This window comes from Nomascus leucogenys, chromosome 17 (genome assembly GCF_006542625.1).
Source record: "Nomascus leucogenys isolate Asia chromosome 17, Asia_NLE_v1, whole genome shotgun sequence".
Lineage (NCBI taxonomy): Eukaryota > Metazoa > Chordata > Mammalia > Primates > Hylobatidae > Nomascus > Nomascus leucogenys.
In genome coordinates this window covers 76,834,536-76,854,417 of record NC_044397.1, presented here as the reverse complement: position 1 = coordinate 76,854,417, position 19,882 = coordinate 76,834,536, and the positions used below count along the sequence as shown (strand labels likewise).

General features: G+C 41.1%; 1 pseudogene; it reads right to left on the bottom strand.

Moving 5' to 3' along the window:
- The window catches only part of LOC100599718, a 29,276-nt pseudogene extending 20,004 nt beyond the window's left edge, over positions 1 to 9,272 (bottom strand).
- Positions 9,273 to 19,882: the final 10,610 nt, after the last annotated feature.

The window sequence follows — 19,882 nt, the reverse complement described above, 5'->3', positions numbered from 1 at the left end:
GCTTGAACTAGGCTTCTCACCTTCCTCGTATGGTGCTAGTTCTCAAGCTTTGGCTCCCATTGAGAATACCACATTTACACACTGACTGAATGGGCTGTGAGAAGATAATTTGCTTGTCTAATATTTGTGTCAACATTCAGGAGTTTTGATTACATTTATATGCTGTCAAGGCAGCTTGGTGAAAAATGAAAATTTCAGGCAATTTTGTCCTTTTCTCAACAGAGCGTATGTCCATCTCCAGGTGGCTGGTGTTGGGTGGACAATAAACAGATTCAATTCTACAGTTATTGAACATGTCTATGTGCTATGCCCCTGTGGGTAGTACCTGTTGGGACAAAGGTGCATTCAAGACAGCCCATGCTTTTGAGGAGTTTTCATACTAGCAGTAAAAAAAATATACATTTAAACAAAAATCCCAGTGAACATTTCCTGTTGCCAGAACATTTTGAAACCATGGATAGTCTGTGCTGAAATTGGTTGAGCATTAGTGTGTGTGATTTAATATGATGAAATACATTTCGCATGGAGTTAGGGAACTAATATGATTTTTTTATAGACTCATCTTTCTGTAGGACAGTGGTTATCAAACTTGGCTGCACATTAAACTCTCATGAAGGGCTTTTTTAAAAAAAGTACTACTCTTCAGGGCCAACTCCTCAATAGTGGTTGTCAAAGTATGGTCCACAGACACACAAAACCTTGGAACTTGTCATAAATACAGATTCTCAGGCCCTGGTCCAGACCCCTGACTCAGAGACTGAGTTTGGGGTCCACCAATCTGTGTGTTAACAACTCCTTCAGTGATTCAGATATTTAGAAATTTAAGAACAACTGCTCTGGAGACTGTGATTGAATTGGTCCACAGTAGGATCTACATTTTGATCTTTTTAAAGGCTCTTTTTAAAGGTGACTCTAATAGGTAGACAGATTTGAGAACCACTGCTCTAGCAGAAAAGTCGCTCAAGCTTACTTTTTGATTGGGAACTGTTGAGGTTGGTGTGACGGCAGAGAACCAGTTGTTTCGTTTTTTCAGCTGTCCTTGTGGTCAAACTGTCTGGCAGGGATTTTCATGCCTTTCAAGTATATGAGGGGAAGAATCCACTCACTCTAGACTAGTGTGTGTGGGAGCAAACTTTAGTGTTGACCAAAACCCATTGGGAAATAATTCCTAAACTGAGGTAGACGAGTGCTACTCAAACACAAATATTCATACAGATCACCTGGGGATCTTGTTATTATACATGCAGAGTCTGCGAAGGTAGGCCTGGGCTTGGCCTGAAAGTCTGAAAGTCTGCATTTCTAACAAACTCTGAGGTGCTGATGTTGTAAGCTCTGGAACTTTGAGTAGTGAGTTAGAAATTATGACCCAGGTCCAACCCCGGATGTACTGAATTAGGATCTACATTTTAATAAGATCCCTGTTGTCTAAAGGGACTCTATGTTCTTGAAGAAGATAAAGCATTCTCATCTCTGGAAGACACAGCCTGGCTATGAATTTCTGTTGTCTGTATTACCAGTCCTAATCCTAGAATGAATTGTAGCTTGTCTCATTCCAAATGTTTGCTCTGTTGTTTACAGGTTTGTTTTGTTTAGCTCAGAGGAGGAGGATGCACAAGGCACGTCCATGTGACTGAGTTCCCGGGGTTACTAATGTGACAGAAACAATTGTTTAAAAAGAATTTCTTTGGATTTGATGTCCATTCTTAAAAAATTTCACCTTGAGACAAATTCTCTGGAGGTTTGCCAAATAGGAAAAGTGACTGAGTGAAGTCAGAGCTTTGATATCTGGAGAGGGTGTTTTAAATGGAAGCTACTTCAGAAAATAAAAAGCAATTGAGTTGGAAATTGAAACTCGTTAAAATAGATAAACTCAGAGAATATTTGAGTGGCCTATATGTCATCAGAAAAGTTAATTTCTTTCATAATAAATGTGGTATATTATTTAAGCTAAAAATAACAAAATATGAAATTTCGGTATCCCTATATATCACATTAAAATATTAATTGTCTAATTTTTTTTTTTTTTTTTTGAGACGGAGTCTCTCTCTGTCGCCCAGGCCGGAGTGCAGTGGTGCGATCTCGGTTCACTGCAAGCTCCGCCTCCCGGGTTCACGCCATTCTCCTGCCTCAGCCTCTCCGAGTAGTTGGGACTACAGGCACCCGCCACCACACCTGGCTAATTTTTTTGTATTTTTAGTAGAGACGGGGTTTCACCGTGGTCTCGATCACCTGACCTCGTGATTCGCCCGCCTCGGCCTCCCAAAGTGCTGGGATTACAAGCGTGAGCCACCGCGCCCGGCCTAATTCTCTAATTTTAAAGCACCAAATAAATAGCTGCATCACGTTAAGTATTTCATTAATAATTTGAGGGTTTTTTTGGACTGATTTTTGGTTTCTACTGAGAAGACATACCCATGTCAAATTAATTTCAAAACAAACATTTATGCAATTCTCTTTAGTGAATATTACATGTTAAAAATCTGCCTTAGTTCGAATGATTCATACATGTTAAAGCTGAAATTGACAATGGACTTTAATGTGTTTTTGTCATGTTTACTGTTTGGAAATCAGACTACATGGAACGTAATTCTCTAAATTGAAGGATTTTAATATGATGAATTCATAGAATTTAGAGCTGGAGGAGATATTAGATTTTGAATCCAATCCCTTCATTTTATATGTGGGGAAGCTGAAAGCCAAAAAGTTTTCATGCCTCTTCCAAAGTCCCAGAAAGGAGGATTTAGGGTGTGATGGGCTGGGGCCAAAAGCGGCAGGCAAGGCCATGAACGTCCTGCTCAGGAGCTTGTGCACACCCCCTTTCACCTTCCGTGGAGAGCCAGCCCTCTCTCCAGCATGGAAAACAACCACTAAAACACCACCTTTAAAGAACAATATGGAAAATCACTTTAGGAAAACAGAAAACCACATCTGTTTGGCTTTGGACCCACAAGAATTACATAAATCACCTCGTTTGCCCACCAATTATGGTGATTAAATTACTATAAGAATCAAACTTGAAAGAAAAGGAATGCTGTTCACAGAATGATGGCAGAATATAGGGTTGCTCTCCCATCCCCCCTCACCAATATTTTTAAGAAAATTCAGAGCATAGGTCTATATTGCTAGTCCTAATCTTAGAATTAGTTGTAGCTTGGGAGGTGCTGGCAGGAGAATCGCTTGAACTCGGGAGGCAGAGGTTGCGGTGAGCCAAGATTGTGCCATTGCACTCCAGCCTGGGCAACAAGAGCAAAACTCCATCTCGAAAAAAAAAAAAAAGAAAAGAATTGGTTATAGCTTATCTAATTCCAAATGTTTGTACAATATATATTTAGTAAGCAGATTACGATGAACCTTATTTATTTGGGTAAGTACGGTTGGTTCTGGACTGCCCCAATTCATAGGCATAATTTTTGAGGCCAGTTGAAAATTTGGGCCCTCACTTAAATGTTGGCACAGTTAACTAAGACCCAATAGAAAAACAAAGTAACATATGATTACATTTCATTTTACAAGATAAAAGCAATAAAACATTAAGAAATACTATAACAATAAATTAAGAGGGGGATTAACATCTGAAGATTTTAATGTAGAGAGGCTCTTACCTCTGGTTTTCTAACTATGCATATGTGCTTTTTGATTAGGTTGCTTGATACAAATATTTGCATGGCTGCTGAAGATGAACAGGAACTGTATATTGTGTTGGACCTTCTATGAGGCAGTAAAATAATAGGATTGATATAAATATCTAGTTTTGCCTCCCTGTGGCCAATTTCTCACTTTCTAAAACTTTATGGATACAATCCAAAATATACACATGTACATACATATTTAACTTAATGTTATTGCAGATAAGAATTTGAGAAATGTGGACCTGATTAATGTTAATGGGATTTTATAGTATTTTTTGCACAAGTGTTCAAAAATAAAATTTAAATATATGCAAAGAAAAACACACATTTAATTTACATTGGCAATAAAAGTGGAATAAAATAATACAGTTTTAGAATAAAAATCAGGCAACCTTGCTAATAAGAGAATAATAAATAGCTCAAAAGAACAGCTGCTTTTTTATGATTCCAATATTGGCATTTGGAATGCTATAATGTAGCTCAAATGTATAAATTAAACAGTGTTATTCTAGTACCTAATGATAGCAAGAATAAACATAAGGCTTCATCCTGTTTTCTTTATCTACAAGTCTTCTATTAAAGATGTGAGCCTGGTCTCAGGGGAAAAATAAGTGAGAGTCCTGGCAATTTTTGTGTGTGACCAGGACATAGAAGAATATCATGGTTTAACCATCCACCAAACTATTATTTAAATAAATGAAGATTTATAAGAAAAGAAAATGAGTGTATATATTTGGCTGTGTCTCAATCACAGACTTATAGTGCAAGAGGATATGTGAAAAATCCATCTAATGACAGGTATGTGGAAAAATGTTCTTCACAAGTAAACAATTACCATTTATAGTAGACATTTCATTTTCTCCCTTTTAAATTCCTCCTTTTAATCTCCTCTTTCACATGCTAATACCCCATTGATTAGGGTGGAGGATGGAAGGAAAAGCACTTTCTTAGCCTGCTGGTGGGAGTGTTTGTTGATTCTTTTCTGGAGTACAGTTAGGCAATGGTTATGGAGAACCACAAACTTGTTCCTATCTCTTTCACCTAGGAAATCTCAAAAGCAATGACAGGCATGCGTAAAGATGAATGTTTTTGTAAGTCCATAGAAAGAGAAGCCACATAAATAAGCAATAATTGTGGACTAGTAGATAAATTATAGTACAGTATACCCATACCATGGAATATGCTATAGCTGTTAAAACTCACATAGTGAAAAATTGAATAGAATGGAAACATTTCCATGATAGACTATTAAGTGGGAAAATGCAGGCTGTAGGACAGAAAATAGTGTATGGTTCTGATTTTTATAAAAATACGTATGTATTTGTAGAAATTAAAGGCTGGAAGAATATACACTGAAGTGTGCACAGTAATTATCTCCGGGCAGTATACGTACTCTGGAAGTATTTCTTCACTGAAATCTTTCATAGTTCCCAAATTTGCAACATGTTTGTCAAATTTTATAACTAGGAAAAAATGCTTTTTAAAAAAATTTAGCTCCTTCAGCCTCTTGTTCTAAGTTACAAAGCTGTGAGTTGCCAATCTTGTCCTAAAACATAACTTAGGAATATTTAGCATCTCTCTTTCAGCGAAGTTCTTGAATACACTTCTCTTACAATTCACATTCATAGTCTCCCCTGTTCTTCTGGGGTAGAACTGTCTTTTTTTTACAATACCTTTGACTTCATGTTGAAACACAATTCTGAATCCACACCTTGGCTTTCTCATCTCCAATCTTTACAGTATCTCTTGTCCAGCCTTTTGCTCTTTTCCTTCTTTCCTTCTTCTTCTCTGAGTCTCTCAGAGAACATCCCAGGAAAACCTACAGTCCGCTACTGAACATGCCTGGAGGCCAACCCACTGTTTCCTTCAACGTCAGTGTGGATGTCAGGGGAACCCAGCTTTCCCCTGGGAATTCTAGCTCCGTAGCTCAGTAGAGCTGCCCCAGAGCTGTGGAGGAGTGGGCACTTACCCCTAAGCTACTGCCTTCCCTTTGGGCATTCTTGGTCTCACAGTGAAGAGTGAGACTAAGAAGACCTCCTGAAGTGAGTTCATTGACTTGATGGGGACTCTGCTATTCAGAGCTCCCAGTAGCCACACTTTCTCATCCTTTCCTGGATCACTCAGCATTAGCCTTCATGTTGAATATCACCTGTCTTCTTGTTTTTCTTTTCTTTTTTTAAAAAAAAAAACTTCATTATTTCATTTTAATTGACTATTTCATTCATTCAATTACTTACTTTTGATTGATTCAAGTAACATATTCTCCTTGTGAACTAATTCAAACAATATAGAAGTATATAAAGTTTGCCCAGCGGTAACAACTAATATTATGCATGAACCCATCCAGATATTTGTCTATACACCAAAAAGAGTGTGTGCGTGTGTGTGTGTGCATTTACGCATATGTATATGGACATGTATACAGATTTTAATTAGTTTTTTTACAAAAATGATATGCTATTGATAGCAATGTAGGTTACTTTCAGTTTTTCATTATTACAACCAATGCTACAGTTATTCCTGGATGGTATCTTTGTGCCACCTGTTTGAGAAAGCCAGACTCTTTCCTGGGCTCTAGCTGCAACCAGCCAAAGCGTCCATAATTGTAACACTTGCTGTTCATGCCTAGGGTAGGCAGAAACCCACAAAGTGTGAAACTGAATACTAGTTGTAATATTTATTGTTTATGGAGAGCTCTTTATGTGCCTGCTGTGTTACTCTTTCCTACGCCCCCGTTTTACAGAGGAGGACACTGAGTCTTAGAAGGGGTAATAACTTGTGAACCATCACACAACTCTGCAATATCTGACTCTGACCTCTGACATTTTTTTATTCCACCACTCCAGCTTCCCTCTGAAACTATACCCCATTCCTAATTGGGTTGATGTCCGCCAGGGCAGACTTCCAAATCAAAAATCTTTTTTGCTCATAATGGCACAAGATTTTAAATGGGCGATGAAAAAAATTGGTGTCAGTACATACAGACACAGTTTTATAGATATAAAAAGGTATCCATGAATACATACGAAACGTGAGAATGATGATTGGAGTAGGAATCTAATAGATGACAACATTTTGGTTTACTTGCTTTTGCAGTACAATTATTGCTCTAGCAGTTTTTACCTGTTCAGATAAGAATCACCCTCATACTTTTTCTTTAAACTTTATTGGCTGCTATGAAACCTAACAGTGTTTCATGAAATGTTCACTCTCAGCCGATAAAGAGATGGATGTCAGATGCCCTTTCTCCTCCTCTAATGTCCCTTGGCCGTGGCAGATGTTGCTTGTAATAGGATGCTTTCACACTCAGCTAGCTCTGTGGTTTGAATACATTCCCTCCAAAATCCAAGCTGAATCTTAATACCCCTGGTGGTACTACTAAGAAGTGGGCTTTCAGGATCTGATTAGACCATGAAGGCTTTAGCCTCATGAATGGGTTAGTGTCTAATAAAGGGGTTTGAGGGAGCAAGTTTGCCCTTCCATCCCTCCCAGTGTGTGAGGACCCAGTGTTCATCCCTTCCAGAGGACACAGCAACAAGGTGTTGTCACAAAAGGGGAGACTGGGCCCCTCACCAGGTACTGAACCTGCTGATGCCTTGATCTTGGACTTCCCAGCCTCCAGAACTATAAGAAATAAATTTCTGTTCTTTATAAATTACCCAGTCTAAGGTATTTTACTATAGCAGCACAAATGGGCTTAGACAGTTGCCATCTGACAAAGCTCCAGAATCCTTCTCAACCTGGCTTCTAAAATGCCACTGGAAATTAGTTGGACTTAGCTGAGAGCTGAAACCTGTCATCTTTAGATTTATTCAATTCTTGCAAACATGTATTTGCTGAGCACAATGTGCCTGGCACTGTGCTGGGTCCCAGAGGTTCAACGGTGAATGATACAAACTTGATCCCTAGTCTTAGGGAGCTGGGTGAGGAGGAAGACAGATAATGATTGCACATCTAATTCCAAGGCCACTGATGATTGATGCGAAGAAGAGCAGGGGCTAGAGAAGCACACCTTGGGGAGACTTTTCCTTAAATGGAGCCCCTAATGATGCATGGGAGCTTGTAGGTAAGCAGGGCAGGGCCCAAGGAGGGCTGCTCCAGGCATAGGTGACAGCACTGCAGAGGCCCTGAAGATAATTCAGGGAACATGGGGAAACCTGGCATCCCTGGTGCCTGGGCATCCTGGATGAGAGAGGTAAGAAGTGAGTCAATGCGGAGACACATCCAGAGCAAATCAGGCAGCCTTAGAGGCCCTGATAAGAACATGAGTCTGTTTCCTAAGGCAACAGGAAACCTTGGAAGAATTTTAATTAAGCAACTTAAATAAAATTGCCTTTAAAAAAATGGGACTGAAATATAAGACAGTCTTTATATGGCTTTGTCCCTTTTCATTTTGTATTATTTGAAGAAAAATTTCAGTTCAAAATTTCCCCAGTGCTTACAGCACAATATATAAGCTGCTCTAGTGCTTTCAATTAATACTAGCAAACAGTTCCACAGCGCTTACAGGTACCAGGCTTTACAAATATTATTTGTGCTTTACAGTTGTTTAAATTGTTGAATTTAGATATATTTGATTTAGGTATTACTAGTAGCCTCATTTTGCAGAGGAGAAAACTGAGATGCAAAAAGTTGAAGTAACTTATTCAAGTTAGCAAGTGGTAGACCTGGACTCAAACCCAGGCTGCCTGGTTCCAGTATTGTGTGCTGGTGGTGAATGGCTTGCTCCCTTGCTCCCTTCCCTCCAATAGCTTAAAAAGCTGCCTGTCTTATGCCAGTTCCCCGGCACAACCCCTTCATAGCCACTCCTACAAGCTCCTGGTCTCATCCTTTCTTGCCCATTGCAGGAATCATATAATGACCTAGGTCTTCATCCAGGTATAAGGCCTTTTAGTCTTCCGGTTTCTGCAATGAGTTGAGATGTTTTCTGTTTGTCCCTGATGGTTAATTTTATGTGTCCATTTGGCTGGGCCATGGGATGCCCAAATATTTGATCAAACATGATTCTGGATATTTCTGTGAGGGTGTTTTTGGATGAGATTAACATTTAAATGGGTGGATTTTGAGACTTCCATAATGTAGGTGGGCCTCAACCAATCAGCTGAGTAGAACAAAAAGACCAACTATCCCCCCAGCAAGAGAGAATTCTATAGCAGACTGTCTTTGGACTCAAACCAGAATATTAGCTCTCCTGGGTCTCCAGACTGCCCATTTTGCCTTATGGCTGGAGCTGCAGCATTGGCTCTCGTGGGTCTCTAGTCTGCCAATCCACCCTGCAGATTTTGGACTTGCCAGCCTCCATTATCATGTGAGACATTTGTTTATTCTTTATAATAAATCTCTTTCTCTCAATGCACACATGCTATTGGTCTGTTCTTCTGGAGAGAGCCCTGACTAATACACCCCTGCATCCCTGGCATTTGGCTTAGAGTATGTCCTCAATAAATATGAGTGAAATTAATGCGCCTAGAATACCCGCTCACAGAGCCTTAGTCTCAGGCCCCTCTTTTCTCTTGATGCCATCACCATGGCCAGCGGATTTGCCTGGCTTTCTGGCACATGCTCCTGATTTGTGTCCACTTTCCTCTGTATTTCCTTTCCAGGGATAGAGGCTTCCCTGGACCCAGGCCTCCTGGATGACATCCTGCTTAACCCTCACCAGCTTCCCAGTTTGAGAGCCAGGCTGGTGTTGCCCTGCCCTCATTGCTGAGCTGCCTGACTTGATTTTCCCAATGCCAGGACAGCCCACCTACCAGCCCTAACCCCTCAGGCTGGCTCCTTTTGGACACTGATGCTCCCAGCTAGGAAAAGTTCAGGTTTCCTTCATACCCTTTAGAAATGATGTTTGGAGTTTGGTCCAAACCTCTATCCCTCCCTTGCTATTTCCAGGACAAGCCACATCATAGCTCCTGGCCCTACATTGAGTCTCTGCTTCTGGCTTCCTCCTTCTCTTCTCTGATTTCTGCCACTGCATCTCAGCACACCTGACATGAGATCATTGAAAGGGCAGGTCATACGTGTGCTTAACCATTAACAAGAAAGGAGATAAGGACGATAATGAGGCTCAAAACAAGGGCTGGGGGTCCAGAGAAGGGCGAGAACACTTTCTACTAGATGAGGGATGAAAGGGTTCATGGAGTAGCTGCATTGTCCTGGGCTTTGGAGCTAAGCAACATTTCAGCAGAAGGAGCTAGACATTGGAGGGTGGACACAGACACCCAAAGTGCAGTATGAGGTCAAAAGCAGCAAAGAATGCAAGGAGCCTGGAGGATGGGGTGTCCTTGCGGATGGAGAAAGGAGTGGAAGGGAGTAGTGGGGGGTGAGGCTGCAGAGAATAGGGAGAATTATTTCATGCAAACGTTTACTCAGAATGAGCAAAGGAAGTGTTCATTTGGCCTTTGACCAGACCCACTTCTGTAAAATAATAATAGTACCTTGTCTGAGAGTTTATAGCACAAAGATTAGAAAGCAACATTCTTATGCTTGTCTGATGGTGTTTGGTGTAGGAGCTCTGGACAGAAATCCTGGAGAACCAGATTCTGGTTCTGGCTGGACTATTAAATAGTTGGAAGAGCTTTGGGGGTCTGAAATCCCTCATCTGGAAGACAGGGATGGGTGGAGTGGACTAGACAAGGTTTAACATTCTTTTCAACTATGAAATTTTTAGAGTTTCACATCAATTTTGCTCTTAGGAGTAATTGCAAGAGCAGGGTGATACATTTCTCTATATATTTGTCTAAGGATTTTTAAATTTCGCAATTTCAAACAACACGAAAGTATGTTTACCTAATTGTTAAGATCTTGCTTTATTTGCTTCATCTATTCAGTCCTCTCTCCCTCTTTTCGGTTGAATTATTTTAAAAGAGTGACTTCATGTCATTTTTACCTCTACGTGCTTCAGTGTTCTGAATTATGCAGACATTAAAAAGAAGAATTACAAAATCATTATTACACTCGATGAACAGAGCTCTGTATCATCCAATATGCAGATCATAACCAAATTTCCCCAGTTGTCTCAAGAATGTCTGTTTACAGTTGCTTTGTCTGAATTGTGATCTAGATAGAGTCCACACAGGACATTTGGTCATTATGTCTCTTTAATCTCTTTTAAAGAATAAATATTTTAGCCCAGGCACCGTGGCTCACACCTGTAATCCCAGCACTTTGGGAGGCTGAGGCAGGTGGATCACGAGGGTCAGGAGATCAAGACCATCCTGGCTAACACGGTGAAACCCAGTCTCTACTAAAAATACAAAAAAAAAAAAAAAAAAAAAAAAAGAATAAATATTTTGATGCAAAAGCGGTTTTGTGAAACCAGTAAGAGTGAGCCTACACTGCATTTAAGGAGACAATATAAACGGCACTGTGACCAGACACCCCTGGGTTGGCTTCCCATCTAAGGGAGGCAGGTACTGTTTCTCTCTCTCAGTTCCTTTTTTCATGGACTCTTGAGCCCTTAGGACCTATTTTCAAAGAACTGTGCTGAACTTTAGCTGTGTCTGCATCATTAAAACCAATGGGAACTGAGCAGTTAAAACCCTGGGCAGTGCTTTGAAAACATATCCCCCACTGTCCTCTCTACCTTCTTCCCGTGGAACATTGATCAGAAACAGACCTTTGGAGCTGTCCTCCTTTTACAAATTTAAAACGTTTTTCAGTCCTACACAATGTACTTTATATTCTACCCCAGGAAATTAGTGTAGCCACTGATGTTCTCAGTCTCTTTCTTTAATTTTGACCAGTTTTCCACAGACTCTGATTTAATACTGTGTTAAGACACATTCCTTCAGAAAACAGGGAGTCAGGAGCCCTGGGCGCTGGTCCTGGCTCTGCCACACCTGGCCGGTGTACGCCTGGGCAAGGTACGGCACCTCTCTGGACTTCCGTGGCTTGTCATTGAAGACCCTGACTAAACTAACCAGTGCATGGAGTTGCTGACCAGAACCTTCTCTGCAGCAAAAGCATCATGTGGCAGGCACTGTCTCTGCTGTCTGCACCCCTCCCTCCCCAGTGTCAGTCTCCCTGCTGGTGCGGCCCCTCCCATAGGCCCTTTGTACTCCCCAGAGGTTTGGGCTATTAGGACCCTGACTTCTCCCTCCTTTCTTCCACCTCCTGCAGAGCCAGTCCTTCTGTGTTCTGCACCCCTTTGTTCTTCTACCTCATGTAGAGACCATTTTTTTTGAGTTGGAAAAGATCTAATTAAGTGAATTCACACCCTAAGATGTAATTGGCTATTAGCAACTTGATGTGCTCTTCCTTTGGGGTCATTTTCATTTCATTTCATTTTAGTGAAAGGAAATACTTAGCTAATTGATAAAAAAAAAGTGGAATTTTAGCTAGCAGTGCCTAGTTGGCTTACAAGGGTCTTGCTGGTGGCCCTCATGTCACAATCCAAAGGCAGCCTCTTTTTCTGCTCATGGATGGTGAGTTTTGAGGGCAGCCAATGAAAGCATGTTTGCGAGAGAATGAAATACCCATGATACCTACTCGGATTTCACAGAGTGGGAGGCACAGAGTGGTAGAGCTGCAAGAAATGCTGGCATGAGCTGAGGGGGCTCAGTAACAAGACCAGTGCAGCCAGAGGGCAGCAGCATGGTGGCTTAGGGGACCATGGGCATGTAGAAAGTCGCTGGTGTACAAAGGAGGAGGGAAGCGGGTGGAGGAGAAGGAACATGGGTGCTGAGTCTGGCATTTATTGGCTCTGTGAACTTGGACAAGTCACTCAACCACTTTGAGGCTTTTTCATCTGTAAACATGGGGATGGTAATAATACCCATCTCATAAGGTTGTTATGGAGACTAAATGAGATGATTAATGTGAAAGTGCCTGGTAAAAGTAGGTCCAGGTGTCATCTCCAGAAATTAGTCCCAGGTATTGGTATTTTGTTTTCTTTTAAAGCTCCTCGGGCCGTTCTAATGTCAGAGTTTATAACAATTGTAGTAATGTATTCCAGTTCTCTTTCCATAACTCATTGTGTTGCCAGTGGTCAAGCCTGAGTGTTGGTAGAGCATCAGTTTCTCATTCCAAAAAGAAAATACTGCAGACCAAAGAACCTTATGAGACTTGTGAAATTACAGAATTGAATGGCCATCCAGTCCAATCTCCTATCTGATGGTTGAATGCTCCCTGCAGTATTCTTGACCAGTGGTAGTTTAGGTCGGTGTTTCTCAAGCTCCAGCAGACATTGGAGTTACTAAAACTGAGTGTGCTGAACCTCAATCCCAGAGTTTCTGAATTAGTAGGTCTGGGATGGGTCTTGAGAAATTTCATTTCTAGTATGTACGCAGCTGTTATTGATGCTGCTCGTCTGGGCACCACTGTTTGAGAACCACTGATCTAGGTGGTGCTTGAATACCTCTAGTGACAGAGAACTTCCTGTTTCATGAGCCTGCTCATGCCATCTTCCGAGAGCCTGAAGCACGAACACACTTAATCTGATGGAAAGTTCCTTCTCATATGAACCTGAAACCTGCTTTCCTATCCCTTTTACCTATAGGCTGTTTGTCTTGCCCTTTTGACAGTAGAGTTAAATTTTATTCATCATAGTTTTAACAGAAAGTATTTTTATTACTTTTGGTCTGTGATTCACTATCCTAAGGATAAAAGACAACCTGACTGTATTGGCAGTCTGAAACTGTGGCAAAAACCTCAAGCCATTCTAAGGAGAAAAGAATCTGATCTATTCCTGGGAAAACAACTTCAATTGAGCAAATGTATTTTGAGTGCCCAGTGTGTTTCGGGGATGGAAGATGTACAGGTGAACAACCAGTTCAGGGATTTCTGTGGAAGGTAGGAATGACCACTGAATAATCACTCCCCACTCAGTGGATGTAGATTTCTAGTGATGGACAACTCAATACCGCTTCATGGTTTTAACACAGCTTTGTGGGCTTGTGACCATTTCAGCAATGAAATGCATATTTTGGCACACACACCACTTGCTGAAGACATAAAAATTTAATAGACATATATCTGAAAGTTTCTAGCACTTCAGGGAGATTTTGAGATTTATTCTAGCATACCATACAATGAGTTTTATTGGGAGTTGCAAAAATATATAATTTTAATATAAATAGGTAAGCATAAAACATTGACACCACTGAAAAAATATTGGCCATGCCAAAGCAACCCCCATAAAAGTTTGCAGAATGTTTCAGAAAAGAATCAGAGAATTATTAAGGGCTGATTTTTCTAGTGGAGCTTTGGCCAGGGTCTCATTTTTAAGGAAACATATCTATGTTTCCAAGGAAAAAGCAGGTATTTGCTGCCTTTGAATTGCAGCTATCCTGATGTTTCTTGTAGCTACGTGAAGAAAGATCATGGAGATTGTTTTGTGCAGATTTGGTGAAAAAGCTTAATTAATGATTAAAAGAACAACAGTCCTGTTAAATCAGACATGTTTTAGGAAAACACTTCAAGATGAGATGACAGTGCCCTCCTACTTTCAAAGGCTGGAAATTCAAGTATTAGAACATTCATCACTTTTTCCTTGGAGATGGTACTGTCTTTATCATCCATCTTCATCACTTGCTCCAAGTTAAAATGGTTGATTTCTTGCTGCTGATTATAGGGCATGACTCTTAGTCCTATGAAGCTTGAAAGCACTATCACTTTGTGTTCTTCAGTGTCTCTGAGCTTCATTTTCATTGTCTGGTCAAAACCAGGAGAGTAACATCTGCCACACAGATTATTGTGATATATAATGTGAAGGTACAGACAACACACACAGCACAGTGTCTGGTGACCAAGATATGCCATTGTCATAGTACATATACTTTGGGGTAAGGCTTAGTGAGCAGCAACACAGCTACCCCAAGGCAAAGAAAACCAGAAGGGCACTTCCTGAAGGGGAATCTTGCTCCAGGTCCCCAGTGTCTCTTTATTGAGACACTTTACTGAGACAGTTCTTCCCCAAATGGATCACTGGTGTGCAATTTGACCTTAAGAAGTATGTTGTAGAAAAGTGCTGTATGGTCAATAAATTTGGCAAATGCTGCTAATGGGCACCATCAGCATGTTAAAGGCTGTAGAAAGCCTAACAGTAAAGAAAACTCTTCAAGTTTGTTTAATGTAGCATTTTTCTAACCATATTCCAGTGACAGGAACATATTTTCCGGCCTCAACACTGGTATGCCTCAAAGCACTGTCTGGGAGCTGCTAATCCAAGCCCTTGAAGTCAGTAGGAGATAAGGGTATCTAATCTTATCCTTGGTGTTTAGTGCGGTCCCAGCCTACACAAGGTATGGAACAGATGCTGGGTGAATAAATGGCTCAATGTATATGTCAATTTCCTGATGATTCTTGCCAAAGCAACGACTTCCTGTGGGCACAATTCATTTGTATTGTCACCACCAACAGGGATTACAGCACAAATCCTTCCCACATAAGCTAGCATTCCTACTATGTTGCCAGTTTAATGAATTTTGTTAAAAACAGACTTCTGACCAGCCAGGGTCCTGATTTGACAATTTTATTTTTTCGGAAAAAGTCACTATGATGACTCTGTTTGCAGCAGTTGTCTGAAGCTGAGGTTGCCTTCTGTTAGCCACTTCTCTTGGTTGGACCCGAGCAATGGGCAGGTGCCAGAGAACCCTGGAGAAGAAGACGCTTCCAGCCGGGTGCTGCAGAAAACTTGTTCTGCAAAAGCAGACGGGAGACACTGAATGAAGGACTCTGTTCTCCAACAACAGATTTCATAACTGTGAGGTTCACATGGGGTGTGTTTTCACTTTGTTTTTCCCTACAGTTTCAATCTTCTTTCCTCCCAGAAAGGGTTCTTTTGTGTTTGACCTCGTCCCGACGCGTTGGAAAACTTCCTGCTGCACCAGCTCTTAATTCACCTTCCTGTGTGGACTTGCCTCGGTGGCAAAGTCACACTCATTAACAAGTTCTTCCTCCCTGGGCTCTGCACATCACCCAGCTATATATCTTCCAATGTGTTCCCTTCTGTGGGGAAATGAGCTATTGCCAGAGTCGGGCTCTGGGACACGGAGGACTGGCTCATTGGCTGGCTGCCCTAGTGATAATCTGGAAGTGATCAGTGGAGGAAAAAGATAACACAGCTGTGATTTTCAAGGAGACAGGTCCTGGTTTTTTTACCTGCCAACCACGTTTCCTCCGGGGAGTTTTTCGGCAAGTGCCGTAAAAGAGACCTTTTAATCTTGTTTCAAAAACCTGGAGACCCAAGTTTTTCCAGATCTTGAGTAGAAAACAGGCCAGGGAAACGTGCGTTGCTGAGGAGGCGGGTGGGATGCCATTGCGATTCCGTGGCTTAGTTTTGCATGTGCTTGAGAGGACTTGGTGAACTTGGCCTTCAAGTGCTTTCACCCACAAGTATGATATGGTTTGGGCTGGGGGTGGAGGGTGTTGCAGAGGTTGATGAACATAAATCTGTCAGTGGGTGATTTTCAGACATCTGCCTGGAGCACTTGCAGACAAACATTGGACTCATTGGAGCCAGGGAAATGCCTGACAATGCCTGGGAAAACCCGAGCCAAAAAGCCGGCCCGGGACACTGCTGGGCCGGAAAAAAAGGATGTGTCAGTAATAAATAGTTTATAATTTAAATTGGGAGCAAAAAGGAGAGAGGAAAAAAAAGAAAGAGACAAATCAGTCAGGATAGGGAGCTTGGGAACTAAATATTGTCTTTGTTAGGAGTCAGTGAATGCTGCAGAAATGCACCGCCAGATCCTGGCAGTGTCTGCCATCCACTGGGCATCTCATATCGCTCCTGCCAGCAGCCTGGCTTTAGTTGAGCAACAAGGCCCAGGAAGTCCCCAGTGTGTGGTTTCAGGGATTTACTCAACTAGGGCATTTCATTTTTCTTAGTGTATAACTGGCAGAGTTACATCCTATTTTCTAGCTGAAAATTCTACTGCTTAGTACAGCATGATCAAGTCAACAGCTCTAACTGTGGTTACATTTCAGAATACTTTCAAAATCTCCTTATTGAGTCACAGTGCAGAATGTATACGGTACATGGCAGCTGGGTTCCTGTGGCTTCTCCAAGCCTCAATATCCTAATTTTTAAAAGGGGATGATAATACTTGTCTTGAAGATTGTTGAAAGAGCAGGTACGCTGTTGGGTCAACAATAAATATGACTTTGCCTACCATAAAATGCAAGATTTTCATTCTGAAGGTAAGTCTTGATTTAATGGTTGTCTTCTCTGGCTGGCATACTTGGTACTTATAGAACTGACACCCACATAGGTATTTGGCAGAAATACAAAAGGAGACCCATCCCATCTCCTCCCTGGCAGTATTTATCTGATGATTTTTTGCTTTCTGCTGCCCATATTTCTGGTTCAGTTTCAGTTTCTCCCTGTTGCATGGTGTAAACTGACATCTCACACAGAAAAGGGGGTTCAGATTACCCCAGGAAAGTGTAATGCAGAGAACTCTTCATCAGCGTGAAACCAGGGGGGCACCAGCAGTGAAAACCTTCGAATCAGAGGTGGATTTCTGGCTGCTGTTTCCCACGTGACAAAGAGCAAACAGGTAGTTTCTCCTTTATTCCACCTGGGGCATCCCATAAACTTCAAAGTTCAAAACACACTTTGAGTGGGCAGGGGAAGAGGCTTCTTCCTAATAGCCTTGACTTCCTCATCTCTGAATTTCTAAGGCAGCAATAGCTGATGCTGTGGTATAGGCATCAAGAGGCAAAAGAACACAGGAGCTAAAAGCAATGGACTTGCATTTATTCAGACAGACGTGGCTTAAAGCTCAGCTTCACAATCTACAATTATGTAATTTGGGGCATATTCATTTACTTGTCTGATTCCTATTTATCTTCTTCCTTCATTGTGTTGAGAGAATTAAATTAGGTAATCTATGTAATTAGCACAGTGCACTGCACATCGGTAAACATCAGTAAATATTTTTCAATAATGTACAGTGTGTTTTATATTATCGTTCCGTACATGTCAGGCTAATCTCTTCATTTCAGTTCTAAGCACCTTAGGAGAAGGACACTGTCTCTATTTGTTGAGTTCCATATGGGACTACTGCAGTCTAATTGTACCACAGAGTAGATGGCCATTCAGTATTTGAAACATTGGTCGACTATCAGCAGAGAAAGATGGATCTTGAATCTATTTAAAGCTCTTTAAGTCCTTTAAAGAAATTTCCAAATATACTTCTGAAATTTGCCAGTAATACCAAAACAATATTCCCAAATTTCCAATAAATTCTTATATTTCTAGCCAATTGTTTTCCAAATATATGAAGTTATCTGATTTTAAAACCTGCCAGACATTCCTAGTATTTATTCCTAGAATTTTAAGTTTGGAATGATTCTGACATTCCAATCTACCACAGCCTATGTTTCTTCTATAAATCCTACGATATTAAGCTTATTCCCTCAGTTCAGATTACCACAGAGGGCTGTTCAATTTGATACATGAATGTTGTATTATTGACGTAGCCAATCTGCAATGTATTGGTTCCAAGAACAGGCGGCAATAATGATGCCTCAGCAAATAAGACGCAGATGTTCTAGGAATATCCATGCCAGACAAAAGTGTGTTGTAAAAATGAATAGGTGCTATTTGTAAAAGTATACAAAATTATTTTCTAAGTTTCAAAATATGTTTACTGCATGCCTTGAGGCATTGGTGGGTTAAACTGAAAATGTATTATTCATTTCAGAAAACTTATGACTAACAATACACATATTTCCAACATCACTGATTCTCTATGGAGCCTCCCTTCTCTGCTACAATGCCTCACTCTCAGGGTTGCCTGAGATGGGAGCTGGACCACATGGCTTGACCTAGGAGGCATGTTCAGGCTGAAAGAGACTGAGAGACAGAACCAGTTCCTGGTTCAGGGATTGTGCCTAAAATATCCTGCATCTAGTTCTACAGAATGAAATACTAGACTCTTAGAAGAGGCACAGAATATCATCGTAAATACAGCATCCTATGCTGCTACATTGAAGAGGAAGAATTTCAAGGCTCATCAAAATCAAATTGCTTAGACTTCTGTAGATTGATAATATAACACCTGGAAATAATTATATGGGGAAGAAAAATAAAAAATACCAGACAAGTCCTCCCAAATATCATCTACTCAATAGATTTCGATTCTGGACTGACATTCTATCTGTGGCACTTTAAGCAATTCAACTAAAGGAAGCCCACTTAACTGTACGTTAAATGTACTAAGTCAGTGGGTGGAGTGACACATGGGGTCATTCCAATACTCTTTTCTAGTTTCTTTAAGGTCAGGGCCTAGAGTGTACCTTAAGACCTGTTCCCCAGCTTGAGAATGACAGGGAGCCATAAGGAAAAACTCCAGTGGAGGGAAAGGAAGAAAATGGCATCTCCTATTAGGTCTGCCATATTACATGGCCTGTATAGAAGATCGGTGGGTCAAAGGGCAACTGAAAAACTCACTAGTAAGGGCAAAAAGGGCGTGTTTCTCTTGTAGAGTAATTCCTGTGTATCTTATTTATCTTTCACTTGTGCCACTCATTTACATAGAATACCTTTGCCCATAAGTTGGAGTATTTTTACCCCTCAATGTTGGCAAGTTGTAGGGTAGCTTTATGGTAAAAGAGAGCAAAGGTGTGTCATCCTTTGATTCCCAAGATTCCTAGTGGAAGTATTTTCTTTGTTATTCTCTGAACGAAAGATAAAGAGGCAGCTGGACTTTGGAGTATTTGTGAAAATGCTATTTCTAGCCCTCCATCCACACAGTGCCTTTCAGTGTTCATCTGGAGGTGATGCAGGTGGATGCGGGTGACTCCTCCGCTCTACCCATGCTCACAGCGCAGCCCACTCTTCTCAAGAGTGCCCCACCATTTCCCTATCAAGTCCAAAGGCAGCACCAGAAGGGTAGAGTGAGCATCCCCGGAGTCTGTGTCTTTATTATTTCCGTGGTCTGCTTCAAGTGTTATCCCATGTGCTTGGGATAATGTGTTTGTTTAATTGACGAAAACTCTGGGTGGCCGGAGGCTGGGAAGGTGGCTAGGCTTTTTCATATTTATTCTCATGGAAAACGTTCCCCTTTATAAATCTTTTTGCCACAAATAGCGTTTTTTTTCTTTTATGTAATTTTCTTAAATTTTTTTTTTAAATTTTTGAGACAAGGTCTCACTCTGTCACTCAGGCTGGAGTGAAGTGATCTTGGCTCACTGCAACCTCTGCCTCCTGGGTTCAAGCGATTCTCATACCTTAGCCTCCCAAGTAGCTAAGACTGCAGGTGTGTGCCACCACGCCTGGCTAATTTTTGTATTTTTAGTAGAGATGG